The sequence below is a fragment of the Bombina bombina genome, chromosome 6 (assembly GCF_027579735.1).
Source record: "Bombina bombina isolate aBomBom1 chromosome 6, aBomBom1.pri, whole genome shotgun sequence".
Classification (NCBI taxonomy): domain Eukaryota; kingdom Metazoa; phylum Chordata; class Amphibia; order Anura; family Bombinatoridae; genus Bombina; species Bombina bombina.
The window spans coordinates 606767647-606783628 of record NC_069504.1 but is presented as its reverse complement, the minus strand read 5'-3'; the positions used below and the strand labels follow the sequence as shown (position 1 = coordinate 606783628).

General features: G+C 44.0%; 1 protein-coding gene across 1 annotated transcript in view; it reads right to left on the bottom strand.

The window, feature by feature from the left end:
• IGF1R (insulin like growth factor 1 receptor) overlaps positions 1–15982 on the bottom strand; it is an 857678-nt gene that overhangs the window by 42229 nt on the left and 799467 nt on the right. The gene's annotated exons all lie outside the window — the stretch shown is intronic.

Below are 15982 nucleotides of genomic sequence, written 5' to 3'. Positions count from 1 at the left end.
CAAAACAGCATCTTTAAACATGTGTAAGTAATCACTGTCAGCTATATTGTAAAAATCCTATACTTATTTTCCCCTCTTTCATTTGCAGGGGCTACACACATAGTTATATGCAAGCTATAGTGCAATCGTAAAATGTTCTTACACATCAGAGCATTATCTCCCTTTAAGTTGAATGCATTCAGAAGTTACTTTGAGCTATGTCTGTAATGTAAGGGACATTAAACTGCTGGGTACACCACCAGTAACATGGTCACTACTAACCATGCTATTGTTTTTCCTCCTCTACCTGCAAGCTCTATTTAAAGCCATTATCCTATTTTAATTCATTTCAGAAGCCAGTTGGTAAAGCTCTGCATCTTTCTACTGGGCGCCACCATCTTGGTACACGCATATTGCTGCATCCTATGACAAAATTGAAACAGTGCCCTTTCACTGATGAGATGTTGCTGGCTTTTTGATTGTGAGGGTGTGTGTATGTTGTGTTTGCTGTAGGAGAGTGTGTGTGGTGTGTGTGTTGTATGAGAGTGTGTGTTGTATAATAGGTAGGGTTTGTGTGTTGTAGGAGAGTGTGCGTAGTGTGTGTGTTTTATATAAGCGTGTGTGTGTTGTATGAGAGTTTGTGTGTATGGTATGAAAGGGTGTGTGCGTTGTATTAAGAGTGAGTGTGTGTGTGTTGCACGAGATTGTGTGTGTGTTTGTTGTATGAGAGGGTGTGTGTTTTGTATAAGAGGCTGTGTGTGCGTGTTGTATTGAGTGTGTGTGTTATTAGCTTTTACAACACTCAAGTTTAACTACAACACTTTCAAGTTTGACTACAATTAGGAATAAAGTAGGCACACATTTTAGTAACTTTGCCAAAAATTGCAGCCATTTTGTTGTAGATTACTTCAGAAATTTTCAGACCAAGCATAAAAATCGGGTCATGAACTTTTGTTGCACCAGGACACTGGGTCTTGGGCAAAAACACTTTAAGAACCCCGATATAGAGCAATGCTCTGCAAAAACATTCTGAAATGTGCACTTAAAACTGATATGCAAGATAAGTAAATTTATGCTTACCTGATAAATTAATTTCTTCTATGGTACGACGAGTCCACGGATTCATCCTTTACTTGTGGGATATTATCCTCCTGCTAACAGGAAGTGGCAAAGAGCACCACAGCAGAGCTGTCTATATAGCTCCTCCCTTAGCTCCACCCCCCAGTCATTCGACCGAAGGTACAGGAAGAAAAAGGAGAAATTACAAGGTGCAGAGGTGACTGAAGTTTAAAATAAAAAAATATAATCTGTCTTAATATGACAGGGCGGGCTGTGGACTCGTCGTACCATAGAAGAAATTAATTTATCAGGTAAGCATAAATTTACTTTCTTCTATAAGGTAAGACGAGTCCACAGATTCATCCTTTACTTGTGGGATACAATACCAAAGCTACAGGACACGGATGAACGGGAGGGACAAGACAGATGGTTAAACAGGAGGCACCACTGCTTGAAGAACTTTTCTCCCAAAAATAGCCTCCGAAGAAGCAAAAGTATGAAATTTGGAAAATTTGGAAAAGGTATGAAGCGAAGACCAAGTCGCAGTCTTACAAATCTGTTCAACAGAAGAATCATTTTTAAAAGCCCATGTGGATGCCACCGCTCTAGTAGAGTGAGCTGTAATCCTTTCAGGAGGCTGCTGTCCAGCAGTCTCTTATGCCAAACGGATGATGCTTTTCAGCCAAAAAGAGAGAGAGGTAGCCGTAGCTTTTTGACCTCTACGTTTTCCAGAATAGACAACAAACAAAGAAGATGTTTGACGGAAATCTTTGGTTGCTTGCAAGTAAAACTTCAAAGCACGAACCACGTCCAAGTTGTGCAACAGACACTCCTTCTTAGAGGAAGGATTAGGACACAGAGAAGGAACAACAATTTCCTGATTGATATTCCTATTAGTAACAACCTTAGGAAGGAATCCAGGTTTGGTATGCAAAACCACCTTATCAGCATGGAAAACAAGATAAGGCGAGTCACATTGCAATGCAGATAGTTCAGAAACTCTTTGAGCCGAAGAGATAGCAACTAAAAACAGAACTTTCCAAGATATAAGCTTAATATCTATGGAATGCATAGGTTCAAACGGAACCCCTTGAAGAACTAAATTCAAACTCCATGGCGGAGCAACAGGTTTAAACACAGGCTTGATTCTAACTAAAGCCTGACAGAACGACTGAACGTCTGGAACATCTGCCAGACGCTTGTGCAGTAGAATTGATAAAGCAGATATCTGTCCCTTTAAGGAACTAGCTGATAGCCCCTTCTCCAATCCTTCTTGGAGAAAGGACAAAATCCTAGGAATCCTGATCTTACTCCATGAGTAGCCTTTGGATTCGCACCAATAAAGATATTTACGCCATATCTTATGATAAATTTTCCTGGTGATAGGCTTTCGAGCCTGAATCAAGGTATCTATGACCAACTCAGAGAAACCCCACTTGGATAAGATCAAGCGTTCAATCCCCAAGCAGTCAGCCACAGAGAAACTAGATTTGGATGCTGGAACGGACCTTGAATCAGAAGGTCCTGTCTCAGTGGCAGAGTCCATGGTGGAAGAGATGACATGTCCACCAGGTCTGCATACTAAGTCCTGCGTGGCTACGCAGGTGCTATCAAAATCACCGAAGCTCTCTCCTGTTTGATTCTGGCAATCAAACGAGGAAGGAGAGGAAATGGTGGAAACACATAAACCAGGTTGAACGACCAGGGTACTGCTAGAGCATCTATCAGTACTGCCTGAGGATCCCTTGACCTGGACCCGTAACGAGGAAGTTTGGGGTTCTGACGAGACACCATCAGATCCAATTCTGGTGTGCCCCATTGCTGAATCAATTGTGCAAACACCTCCGGATGGAGTTTCCACTCCCCCGGATGAAAAGTCTGACGACTTAGAAAATCTGCTTCCCAGTTCTCCACTCCTGGGATATAGATTGCCGATAGATGGCAAGAGTGAGTCTCTGCCCATCGAATTATTTTGGTAACCTCTATCATCGCTAGAGAACTCTTTGTTCCCCCCTGATGATTGCTATATGCTACAGTCGTGATATTGTCCGACTGGAATCTTAGGAATCTGGCCGAAGCGCGTTGAATATCGCTCTCAGTTCTAGAATATTTATCGGGAGGAGAGCCTCCTCCTGAGTCCACAAACCCTGTGCTTTCAGGGAATTCCAGACTGCACCCCAGCCTAATAGGTTGGCGTCCGTCGTCACTATGACTCACGCTGGCCTGCGAAAACACATTCCCTTGGACAGATGATCCTGTGACAACCACCAAAGAAGAGTGTCTCTGGTCTCCTGATCCACATTTATCTGAGGAGATAAATCTGCATAATCCACATTCCACTGTTTGAGCATGCTAGTTGCAGTGGTCTGAGATGCAAGCGAGCAAACGGAACTATGTCCATTGCCGCTACCATTAAGCCGATTACCTCCATACACTGAGCCACTGATGGCCAAGGAATGGAATGAAGAGCTCGGCAGATGGATACATTTTTTGATTTCCGGACCTCCGTCAGAAAATTTTTCATGTCCACCGAATCTATCTGAGTTCCCAGGAATGGAACTCTTGTGAGAGGGATAAGTGAACTCTTTTTTACGTTCACCTTCCACCCGTGAGATCTTAGAAAAGCCAACACGATGTCCGTGTGAGACTTGGCTAGTTGGTAAGTCGACGCCTGAATTAAGATATCGTCCAGAAAAGGCGCCACAGCTATGCCCCGCGGCCTTAGAACTGCCAGAAGGGACCCTAGCACCTTTGTAAAAATTCTGGGAGCTGTGGCCAACCCGAAGGGAAGAGCCACAAACTGGTAATGCTTGTCCAGAAAACAGAATTTATGCTTACCTGATAAATTACTTTCTCCAACGGTGTGTCCGGTCCACGGCGTCATCCTTACTTGTGGGAATATCTCTTCCCCAACCGGAAAGGGCAAAGAGTCCCAGCAAAGCTGGCCATATAGTCCCTCCTAGGCTCCGCCCACCCCAGTCATTCGACCGACGGACAGGAGGAAAAATATAGGAGAAACCATATGGTACCGTGGTGACTGTAGTTAGAGAAAATAATTAATCAGACCTGATTAAAAAACCAGGGCGGGCCGTGGACCGGACACACCGTTGGAGAAAGTAATTTATCAGGTAAGCATAAATTCTGTTTTCTCCAACATTGGTGTGTCCGGTCCACGGCGTCATCCTTACTTGTGGGAACCAATACCAAAGCTTTAGGACACGGATGAAGGGAGGGAGCAAATCAGGTTACCTAAACGGAAGGCACCACGGCTTGCAAAACCTTTCTCCCAAAAATAGCCTCCGAAGAAGCAAAAGTATCAAATTTGTAAAATTTGGCAAAAGTGTGCAGTGAAGACCAAGTCGCTGCCTTACATATCTGGTCAACAGAAGCCTCGTTCTTGAAGGCCCATGTGGAAGCCACAGCCCTAGTGGAGTGAGCTGTGATTCTTTCAGGATGCTGCCGTCCGGCAGTCTCATAAGCCAATCGGATGATGCTTTTAAGCCAAAAGGAAAGAGAGGTAGAAGTCGCTTTTTGACCTCTCCTTTTACCAGAATAGACAACAAACAAAGAAGATGTTTGTCTGAAATCTTTTGTAGCCTCTAAATAGAATTTTAGAGCACGGACTACGTCCAAATTGTGTAACAAACGTTCCTTCATTGAAACTGGATTCGGACATAAAGAAGGTACAACTATCTCCTGGTTAATATTCATGTTAGAAACAACCTTTGGAAGAAAACCAGGCTTAGTACGCAAAACCACCTTATCTGCATGGAACACCAGATAGGGCGGAGAACACTGCAGACCAGATAACTCTGAAACTCTTCTAGCAGAAGAAATAGCAACCAAAAAACAAAACTTTCCAAGATAGTAACTTAATATCTATGGAATGTAAAGGTTCAAACGGAACCCCTTGAAGAACTGAAAGAACTAGATTTAAACTCCAGGGAGGAGTCAAAGGTCTGTAAACAGGCTTGATCCTAACCAGAGCCTGAACAAATGCTTGAACATCTGGCACAGCTGCCAGTCTTTTGTGTAGTAAGACAGATAAAGCAGAGATCTGTCCCTTTAGAGAACTTGCAGATAATCCTTTCTCCAAACCTTCTTGTAGAAAGGAGAGAATCTTAGGAATTTTTATCTTATTCCATGGGAATCCTTTGGATTCACACCAACAGATATATCTTTTCCATATTTTATGGTAAATCTTTCTAGTTACCGGTTTTCTGGCCTGAACCAGAGTATCTATCACAGAATCTGAAAACCCACGCTTTGATAGAATGAAGCGTTCAATCTCCAAGCCGCCAGCTGGAGGGAGACCAGATTTGGATGTTCGAATGGACCCTGAACAAGAAGGTCCTGTCTCAAAGGTAGCTTCCATGGTGGAACCGATGACATATTCACCAGGTCTGCATACCAAGTCCTGCGTGGCCACGCAGGAGCTATCAAGATCACCGAGGCCCTCTCCTGTTTGATCCTGGCTACCAGCCTGGGAATGAGAGGAAACGGTGGAAATACATAAACTAGGTTGAAGGTCCAAGGTGCTACTAGTGCATCTACTAGAGTCGCCTTGGGATCCCTGGATCTGGACCCGTAGCAAGGAACCTTGAAGTTCTGACGAGACGCCATCAGATCCATGTCTGGAATGCCCCATAATTGAGTTAGTTGGGCAAAGATCTCCGGGTGGAGTTCCTACTCCCTCGGATGGAATGTCTGACGACTCAGATAATCCGCTTCCCAGTTTTCCACACCTGGGATGTGGATCGCAGATAGGTGGCAGGAGTGATCCTCCGCCCATTGAATTATTTTGGTCACTTCTTTCATCGCCAGGGAACTCCTTGTTCCCCCCTGATGATTGATATATGCAACAGTCGTCATGTTGTCTGATTGGAATCTTATGAATCTGGCCTTTGCTAGCTGAGGCCAAGCCCTGAGAGCATTGAAGATCGCTCTTAGTTCCAGAATGTTTATCGGGAGAAGAGACTCTTCCCGAGACCATAGTCCCTGAGCTTTCAGGGATTCCCAGACCGCACCCCAGCCCACTAGACTGGCGTCGGTCGTGACAATGACCCACTCTGGTCTGCGGAAGCTCATTCCCTGGGATAGATGGTCCAGGGTCAGCCACCAACGGAGTGAATCTCTGGTCTTCTGATCTACTTGAATCATTGGAGACAAGTCTGTATAGTACCCATTCCACTGTTTGAGCATGCACAGTTGTAATGGTCTTAGATGAATTCGTGCAAAAGGAACTATGTCCATTGCTGCAACCATCAACCCTACTACTTCCATGCACTGCGCTATGGAAGGACGTGGAACATAATGAAGAACTTGACAAGCGCTTAGAAGTTTTGACTTTCTGACCTCTGTCAGAAAAATCCTCATTTCTAAGGAATCTATTATTGTTCCCAAGAAGGGAACTCTTGTTGACGGAGACAGAGAACTTTTTTCTATGTTCACCTTCCATCCGTGTGATCTGAGAAAGGCCAGAACGATGTCTGTATGAGCCTTTGCTTTTGACAGGGACGACGCTTGTATTAGAATGTCGTCCAAGTAAGGTACTACTGCAATGCCCCTCGGTCTTAGAACCGCTAGAAGTGACCCTAGTACCTTTGTGAAAATCCTTGGAGCAGTGGCTAACCCGAATGGGAGGGCCACAAACTGGTAATGTTTGTCCAGAAAGGCGAACCTTAGGAACTGATGATGTTCTTTGTGGATAGGAATATGTAGGTACGCATCCTTTAGATCCACGGTAGTCATAAATTGACCTTCCTGGATAGTGGGTAGAATCGTTCGAATGGTTTCCATCTTGAACGATGGTACCCTGAGAAATTTGTTTAGGATCTTCAAGTCCAAAATTGGTCTGAAAATTCCCTCTTTTTTGGGAACTACGAACAGATTTGAATAAAATCCCATTCCTTGTTCCTTTAGTGGAACTGGGTGTATCACTCCCATCTTTAACAGGTCTTCTACACAATGTAAGAATGCCTGTCTCTTTATTTGGTTTAAGGATAAGTGAGACATGTGGAACCTTCCCCTTGGGGGTAGTTCCCTGAATTCCAGAAGATAACCCTGAGAAACTATTTCTAGTGCCCAGGGATCCTGAACATCTCTTGCCCAAGCCTGAGCAAAGAGAGAGAGTCTGCCCCCTACTAGATCCGGTCCCGGGTCGGGGGCTACTCCTTCATGCTGTTTTGTTAGCAGCAGCAGGCTTCTTGGCCTGCTTACCCTTGTTCCAGCCTTGCATCGGTTTCCAGGCTGGTTTGGGTTGTGAGACATTACCCTCTTGCTTAGAGGATGCAGAATTAGAGGCCGGTCCGTTCCTGAAATTGCGAAAGGAACGAAAATTAGACTTATTCTTGGCCTTGAAAGGCCTATCTTGTGGAAGGGCGTGGCCCTTTCCCCCAGTGATGTCTGAGATAATCTCTTTCAATTCTGGTCCAAATAGAGTTTTACCTTTGAAAGGGATGTTAAGCAATTTTGTCTTGGATGACACATCCGCTGACCAAGACTTTAGCCAAAGCGCTCTGCGCGCCACGATTGCAAACCCTGAATTTTTCGCCGCTAATCTAGCTAATTGCAAAGCGGCATCTAAAATAAAAGAGTTAGCCAACTTAAGTGCGTGAACTCTGTCCATAACCTCCTCATATGGAGTCTCTCTACTGAGCGACTTTTCTAGTTCCATCGAACCAGAACCACGCTGCTGTAGTGACAGGAACAATGCACGAAATGGGTTGTAGAAGGTAACCTTGCTGTACCAAAATCTTTTTAAGCAAACCCTCCAATTTTTTATCCATAGGATCTTTGAAAGCACAACTATCCTCGATAGGAATAGTAGTGCGCTTGTTTAGAGTAGAAACTGCCCCCTCGACCTTAGGGACTGTCTGCCATAAGTCCTTTCTGGGGTCGACCATAGGAAATAATTTCTTAAATATAGGAGGGGGAACAAAAGGTATGCCGGGCTTCTCCCACTCCTTATTCACTATGTCCGCCACCCACTTGGGTATAGGAAAAGCGTCGGGTGCACCGGAACCTCTAGGAACTTGTCCATCTTGCATAATTTCTCTGGAATGACCAAGTTGTCACAATCATCCAGAGTAGATAACACCTCCTTAAGCAGTCCGCGGAGATGTTCTAATTTAAATTTAAATGTCACAACATCAGGTTCAGCTTGTTGAGAAATTTTTCCTGAATCTGAAATTTCCCCATCTGACAAAACCTCCCTCATGGCCACTTCAGATTGGTGTGAGGGTATGACAGAACAATTATCATCAGCGCCCTCCTGCTCTTCAGTGCTTAAAACAGAGCAATCGCGCTTTCTGATATGTAGGCATTTTGGATAAAATATTTGCTATGGAGTTATCCATTACAGCCGTCAATTGTTGCATGGTAATAAGCATTGGCGCGCTAGATGTACTAGGGGCCTCCTGCGTGGGCAAAACTGGTGTAGACACAGTAGGAGATGATGTAGTATGTTTACTCCCCTCATCTGAGGAATCATCTTGGGCAATTTCATTATCTGTGGCAGTACTGTCCTTACTTTGTTTGGACGCCATGGCACAATTATCACACAAATTTAAATGGGGAGACACATTGGCTTTCATACATATAGAACATAGCTTATCCGAAGGCACAGACATGTTAAACAGGCTTAAACTTGTCAATAAAGCACAAAAAACGTTTTAAAACAAAACCGTTACTGTCTCTTTAAATTTTAAACAGAAAACACTTTATTACTGAATATGTGAAAAAGTATGAAGGAATTGTTAATTACCAAAATTTCACCACAGTGTCTTAAAGCATTAAGAGTATTGCACACCAATTTTCAGAGCTTTAACCCTTAAAATAACGGAACCGGAGCCGTTTACAAATTTAACCCCTATACAGTCCCAGCTATAGCCTTTGCTGTGACCTAACCAAGCCCAGAGGGGAATACGACACCAAGTGACGCCTTCTAGAAACTTTTCCAGCTACTTTCAGATCCTCACACATGCATCTGCATGTCTTGCTCTCAAAAAACAACTGCGCAGTAATGGTGCGAAAAACAGAATTTATGTTTACCTGATAAATTACTTTCTCCAACGGTGTGTCCGGTCCACGGCGTCATCCTTACTTGTGGGATATTCTCTTCCCCAACAGGAAATGGCAAAGAGCCCAGCAAAGCTGGTCACATGATCCCTCCTAGGCTCCGCCTTCCCCAGTCATTCGACCGACGTAAAGGAGGAATATTTGCATAGGAGAAATCATATGATACCGTGGTGACTGTAGTTAGAGAAAATAAATCATCAGACCTGATTAAAAAAACCAGGGCGGGCCGTGGACCGGACACACCGTTGGAGAAAGCAATTTATCAGGTAAACATAAATTCTGTTTTCTCCAACATAGGTGTGTCCGGTCCACGGCGTCATCCTTACTTGTGGGAACCAATACCAAAGCTTTAGGACACGGATGATGGGAGGGAGCAAATCAGGTCACCTAGATGGAAGGCACCACGGTTTGCAAAACCTTTCTCCCAAAAATAGCCTCCGAAGAAGCAAAAGTATCAAATTTGTAAAATTTGGTAAAAGTGTGCAGTGAAGACCAAGTCGCTGCCTTACATATCTGATCAACAGAAGCCTCGTTCTTGAAGGCCCATGTGGAAGCCACAGCCCTAGTGGAATGAGCTGTGATTCTTTCAGGAGGCTGCCGTCCGGCAGTCTCATAAGCCAATCTGATGATGCTTTTAAGCCAAAAAGAGAGAGAGGTAGCAGTTGCTTTTTGACCTCTCCTTTTACCAGAATAAACAACAAACAAGGAAGATGTTTGTCTGAAATCCTTTGTAGCCTCTAAATAGAATTTTAGAGCACGAACTACATCCAAATTGTGCAACAAACGTTCCTTCTTTGAAACTGGATTCGGACACAAAGAAGGCACAACTATCTCCTGGTTAATATTTTTGTTAGAAACAACTTTCGGAAGAAAACCAGGTTTAGTACGCAAAACCACCTTATCTGCATGGAACACCAGATAAGGAGGAGAACACTGCAGAGCAGATAACTCTGAAACTCTTCTAGCAGAAGAAATTGCAAGCAAAAACAAAACTTTCCAAGATAATAACTTAATATCTACGGAATGTAAGGGTTCAAACGGAACCCCTTGAAGAACTGAAAAAACTAAATTGAGACTCCAAGGAGGAGTCAAAGGTTTGTAAACAGGCTTGATTCTAACCAGAGCCTGAGCAAAAGCCTGAACATCTGGCACAGCCGCCAGCTTCTTGTGAAGTAAAACAGATAAAGCAGAAATCTGTCCCTTCAAAGAATTTGCAGATAATCCTTTCTCCAAACCCTCTTGTAGAAAGGATAGAATCTTAGGACTTTTTACCCTGTTCCATGGGAATCCTTTCGATTCGCACCAACAGATATATGTCTTCCATACTTTATGGTAAATTTTTCTAGTTACAGGCTTTCTAGCCTGAATAAGAGTATCAATGACAGAATCTGAGAACCCACGCTTTGATAAAATCAAGCGTTCAATCTCCAAGCAGTCAGTTGGAGTGATGCCAGATTCGGATGTTCGAACGGACCTTGAACAAGAAGGTCCCGTCTCAAAGGTAGCTTCCATGGTGGAGCCGATGACATATTCACCAGGTCTGCATACTAAGTTCTGCGTGGCCACGCAGGAGCTATCAAGATCACCGAAGCCCTCTCCTGATTGATCCTGGCTACCAGCCTGGGAATGAGAGGAAACGGTGGGAACACATAAGCTAGGTTGAAGGTCCAGGGCGCTACTAGTGCATCTACTAGAGTCGCCTTGGGATCCCTGGATCTGGACCCGTAGCAAGGAACCTTGAAGTTCTGACGAGACGCCATCAGATCCATGTCTGGAATGCCCCATAATTGAGTTATTTGGGCAAAAATTTCCGGATGGAGTTCCCACTCCCCCGGATGAAATGTCTGACGACTCAGAAAATCCGCTTCCCAATTTTCCACTCCTGGGATGTGGATTGCAGACAAGTGGCAGGAGTGAATCTCCGCCCATTGAATTACTTTGGTCACTTCTTCCATCACCAGGGAACTCCTTGTTCCCCCCTGATGGTTGATATATGCCACAGTCGTCATGTTGTCTGATTGAAACCTTATGAATTTGGCCTTTGCTAGTTGAGGCCAAGCCTTGAGAGCATTGAATATCGCTCTCAGTTCCAGAATGTTTATCGGGAGAAGAGATTCATCCCGAGACCATAGACCCTGAGCTTTCAGGTGTTTCCAGACCGCGCCCCAGCCCACCAGGCTGGCGTCGGTCGTTACAATGACCCACTCTGGTCTTCTGAAGCTCATCCCTTGGGACAGGTTGTCCAGGGTCAGCCACCAACGGAGTGAATCTCTGGTCCTCTGATCTACTTGGATCGTCGGGGACAAATCTGTATAATCCCCATTCCACTGTCTGAGCATGCACAGTTGTAATGGTCTTAGATGAATTCGCGCAAAAGGAACTATGTCCATTGCCGCAACCATCAAACCTATTACTTCCATGCACTGCGCTATGGAAGGAAGAAGAACAGAATGAAGTACTTGACAAGAGCTTAGAAGTTTTGATTTTCTGGCTTCTGTCAGAAAAATCTTCATTTCTAAGGAGTCTATTATTGTTCCCAAGAAGGGAACTCTTGTTGACGGGAATAGAGAACTTTTTTCTACGTTCACTTTCCACCCGTGAGATCTGAGAAAGGCTAGGACAATGTCCGTATGAGCCTTTGCTTGTGGCAGAGACGACGCTTGAATCAGTATGTCGTCCAAGTAGGGTACTACTGCAATGCCCCTTGGCCTTAGCACCGCTAGAAGGGACCCTAGTACCTTTGTGAAAATTCTTGGAGCAGTGGCTAGTCCGAATGGAAGTGCCACAAACTGGTAATGCTTGTCCAGAAAGGCGAATCTTAGGAACCGATGATGTTCCTTGTGGATAGGAATATGTAGATACGCATCCTTTAAATCCACCGTGGTCATGAATTGACCTTCCTGGATGGTAGGAAGAATTGTCCGAATGGTTTCCATCTTGAACGATGGAACCTTGAGAAATTTGTTTAGGATCTTGAGATCCAAAATTGGCCTGAATGTTCCCTCTTTTTTGGGAACTATGAACAGATTGGAGTAAAACCCCATCCCTTGTTCTCCTAATGGAACAGGATGAATCACTCCCATTTTTAACAGGTCTTCTACACAATGTAAGAATGCCTGTCTTTTTATTTGGTCTGAAGACAATTGAGACCTGTGGAACCTTCCCCTTGGGGGTAGTTCCTTGAATTCCAGGAGATAACCTTGAGAAACTATTTCTAGCGCCCAAGGATCCTGAACATCTCTTGCCCAAGCCTGAGCGAAGAGAGAGAGAGTCTGCCCCCCACCAGATCCGGTCCCGGATCGGGGGCCAGCATCTCATGCTGTCTTGGTAGCGGTAGCGGGCTTCTTGGCCTGCTTACCTTTGTTCCAGCCTTGCATCGGTCTCCAGGCTGGCTTGGTTTGAGAAGAATTACCCTCTTGCCTAGAGGATGTAGAATTTGAGGCTGGTCCGTTTCTGCGAAAGGGACGAAAATTCGTTTTATTTTTAGCCTTAAAAGACCTATCCTGAGGAAGGGCGTGGCCCTTTCCCCCAGTGATGTCTGAAATAATCTCTTTCAAGTCAGGCCCAAACAGCGTTTTCCCCTTGAAAGGGATGTTAAGCAATCTGTTCTTGGAGGACACATCCGCTGACCAAGACTTCAGCCAAAGCGCTCTGCGCGCCACAATAGCAAAACCTGAATTTTTCGCCGCTAATCTAGCTAATTGCAAAGTGGCGTCTAAGGTAAAAGAGTTAGCCAACTTAAGTGCTTGAACTCTGTCCATAACCTCCTCATAAGAAGATGCTTTATTGAGCGACTTTTCTAGTTCCTCGAACCAGAAACACGCTGCTGTAGTGACAGGAACAATGCATGAAATTGGTTGTAGAAGGTAACCTTGCTGAACAAACATCTTTTTAAGCAAACCCTCTAATTTTTTAACCATAGGATCTTTGAAAGCACAACTATCTTCTATAGGGATAGTGGTGCGTTTGTTTAGAGTAGAAACCGCCCCCTCGACCTTGGGGACTGTCTGCCATAAGTCCTTCCTGGGGTCGACCATAGGAAATAATTTCTTAAATATAGGGGGAGGGACAAAAGGTATGCCGGGCCTTTCCCATTCTTTATTTACAATGTTCGCCACCCGCTTGGGTATAGGAAAAGCTTCGGGAGGCACCGGGACCTCTAGGAACCTGTCCATCTTACATAATTTCTCTGGAATGACCAAATTGTCACAATCATCCAGAGTAGATAACACCTCCTTAAGCAGAGCGCGGAGATGTTCCAATTTAAATTTGAATGTAATAACGTCAGGTTCAGCTTGTTGAGAAATTTTTCCTGAATCTGAAATTTCTCCCTCAGACAAAACCTCCCTAGCCCCTTCAGACTGGTGTAAGGGCATGTCAGAACCATTATCATCAGCGTCCTCATGCTCTTCAGTATCTAAAACAGAGCAGTCGCGCTTTCGCTGATAAGTGGGCATTTTGGCTAAAATGTTTTTAATAGAATTATCCATTACAGCCGTTAATTGTTGCATAGTAAGGAGGATTGGCGCACTAGATGCACTAGGGGCCTCCTGAGTGGGCAAGACTGGTGTAGACATAGAAGGAGATGATGCAGTACCATGCTTACTCCCCTCACTTAAGGAATCATTTTGGGCAACATTATTATCAGTGGCATCATTGTCCCTACTTTGTTTGTCACATTCATCACATATATTTAAATGGAGAGGAACCTTGGCTTCCGAACATACAGAACATCGTCTATCTGATAGTTCAGAAATGTTAATAGGCATAAACTTGATAGCAAAGCACAAAAAACGTTTTTAAAATAAAACCGTTACTGTCTCTTTAAATTTTAAACTGAACACACTTTTTTACTGAATATACGCAAAAGTATGAAGGAATTGTTCAAAATTCACCAAAATTTCACCACAGTGTCATAAAGCCTTAAAAGTATTGCACACCAAATTTGAAAGCTTTAACTCTTAAAATAACGGAACCGGAGCCGTTTTTACATTTAACCCCTATACAGTCCCTGGTATCTGCTTTGCTGAGACCCAACCAAGCCCAGAGGGGAATACGATACCAAATGACGCCTTCAATAAGCTTTTTCAGTGGATCTGAGCTCCACACACATGCATCTGCATGTCTTGCTTCTCAAAAACAACTGCGCATTAGTGGCGCGAAAATGAGGCTCTGCCTATGACTAGAGAAGGCCCCCAGTGAAAAAGGTGTCCAATACAGTGCCTGCCGTCTTTTTAACAGAATTCCCAAGATTAAAATAACTCTCCAAAGTTGTAAACCATTAAATATGTTTATAAAGTAATCGTTTTGGCCCAGAAAAATGTCTACCAGTCTTTAAAGCCCTTGTGAAGCCCTTATTCTTATATTGAAAATTCAGAAAATGGCTTACCGGATCCCATAGGGAAAAATGACAGCTTCCAGCATTACCAAGTCTTGTTAGAAATGTGTCATACCTCAAGCAGCCAAAGTCTGCTCACTGTTTCCCCCAACTGAAGTTAATTCCTCTCAACAGTCCTGTGTGGAAACAGCCATCGATTTTAGTAACGGTTGCTAAAATCATTTTCCTCTTACAAACAGAAATCTTCATCTCTTTTCTGTTTCAGAGTAAATAGTACATACCAGCACTATTTTAAAATAACAAACTCTTGATTGAAGAATAAAAACTACATTTAAACACCAAAAAAACTCTGAGCCATCTCCGTGGAGATGTTGCCTGTGCAACGGCAAAGAGAATGACTGGGGAAGGCGGAGCCTAGGAGGGATCATGTGACCAGCTTTGCTGGGCTCTTTGCCATTTCCTGTTGGGGAAGAGAATATCCCACAAGTAAGGATGACGCCGTGGACCGGACACACCTATGTTGGAGAAATGAGGCTCAGCCTACAACTGGGAAGGCCCCCCTGACTGGAAAAGGTGTCTAACATAGTGCCTGCCGTTAAAAAACGTTCCCCAAGTTTTCAGCATAAACATGTATAAAATGCCCAAATAAAGCAATCGATTTAGCCCATAAAAGTGTCTACCAGTTTTATAGCCCATATTAAGCCCTTTATTCTATTTGCTTGACTAAGAAAATGGCTTACCGGTCCCCATGAGGGGAAATGACTGCCTTCCAGCATTACATGGTCTTGTTAGAAATATGGCTAGTCATACCTTAAGCAGAAAAGTCTGCTAACTGTTTCCCCCAACTGAAGTTACTTCATCTCAACAGTCCTATGTGGAAACAGCAATCGATTTTAGTTACTGTCTGCTAAAATCATCTTCCTCTCACAAACAGAAATCTTCATCCTTTTCTGTTTCAGAGTAAATAGTACATACCAGCACTATTTTAAAATAACAAACACTTGATAGAAGAATAAAAAACTACATTTAAACACCAAAAAACTCTTAACCATCTCCGGCAAAGAGAATGATTGGGGTGGGCGGAGCCTAGGAGGGACTATATGGCCAGCTTTGCTGGGACTCTTTGCCATTTCCTGTTGGGGAAGAGATATTCCCACAAGTAAGGATGACGCCGTGGACCGGACACACCAATGTTGGAGAAAGGTGAACCTGAGGAACTGGTGATGATCTTTGTGGATAGGGATCTGTAGATACGCATCCTTTAAGTCCACGGTGGTCATATATTGACCCTCCTGGATCATCGGCAAAATAGTCTGAATGGACTCCATCTTGAAGGATGGGACTCTGAGGAATTTGTTTAGGATCTTGAGATCCAAAATTGGATCCCCGGCCCCTGTTCTGTCTTCTACACAGCGTAAGAACGGCTCTCTTTTTGTCTGGTTTACAGACAATTGAGAAAGATGGAATCTCCCCCTTGGGGGAGAATTTTTGAAATCAAGAAGATATCCCTGGGTTACGTGTTTACCC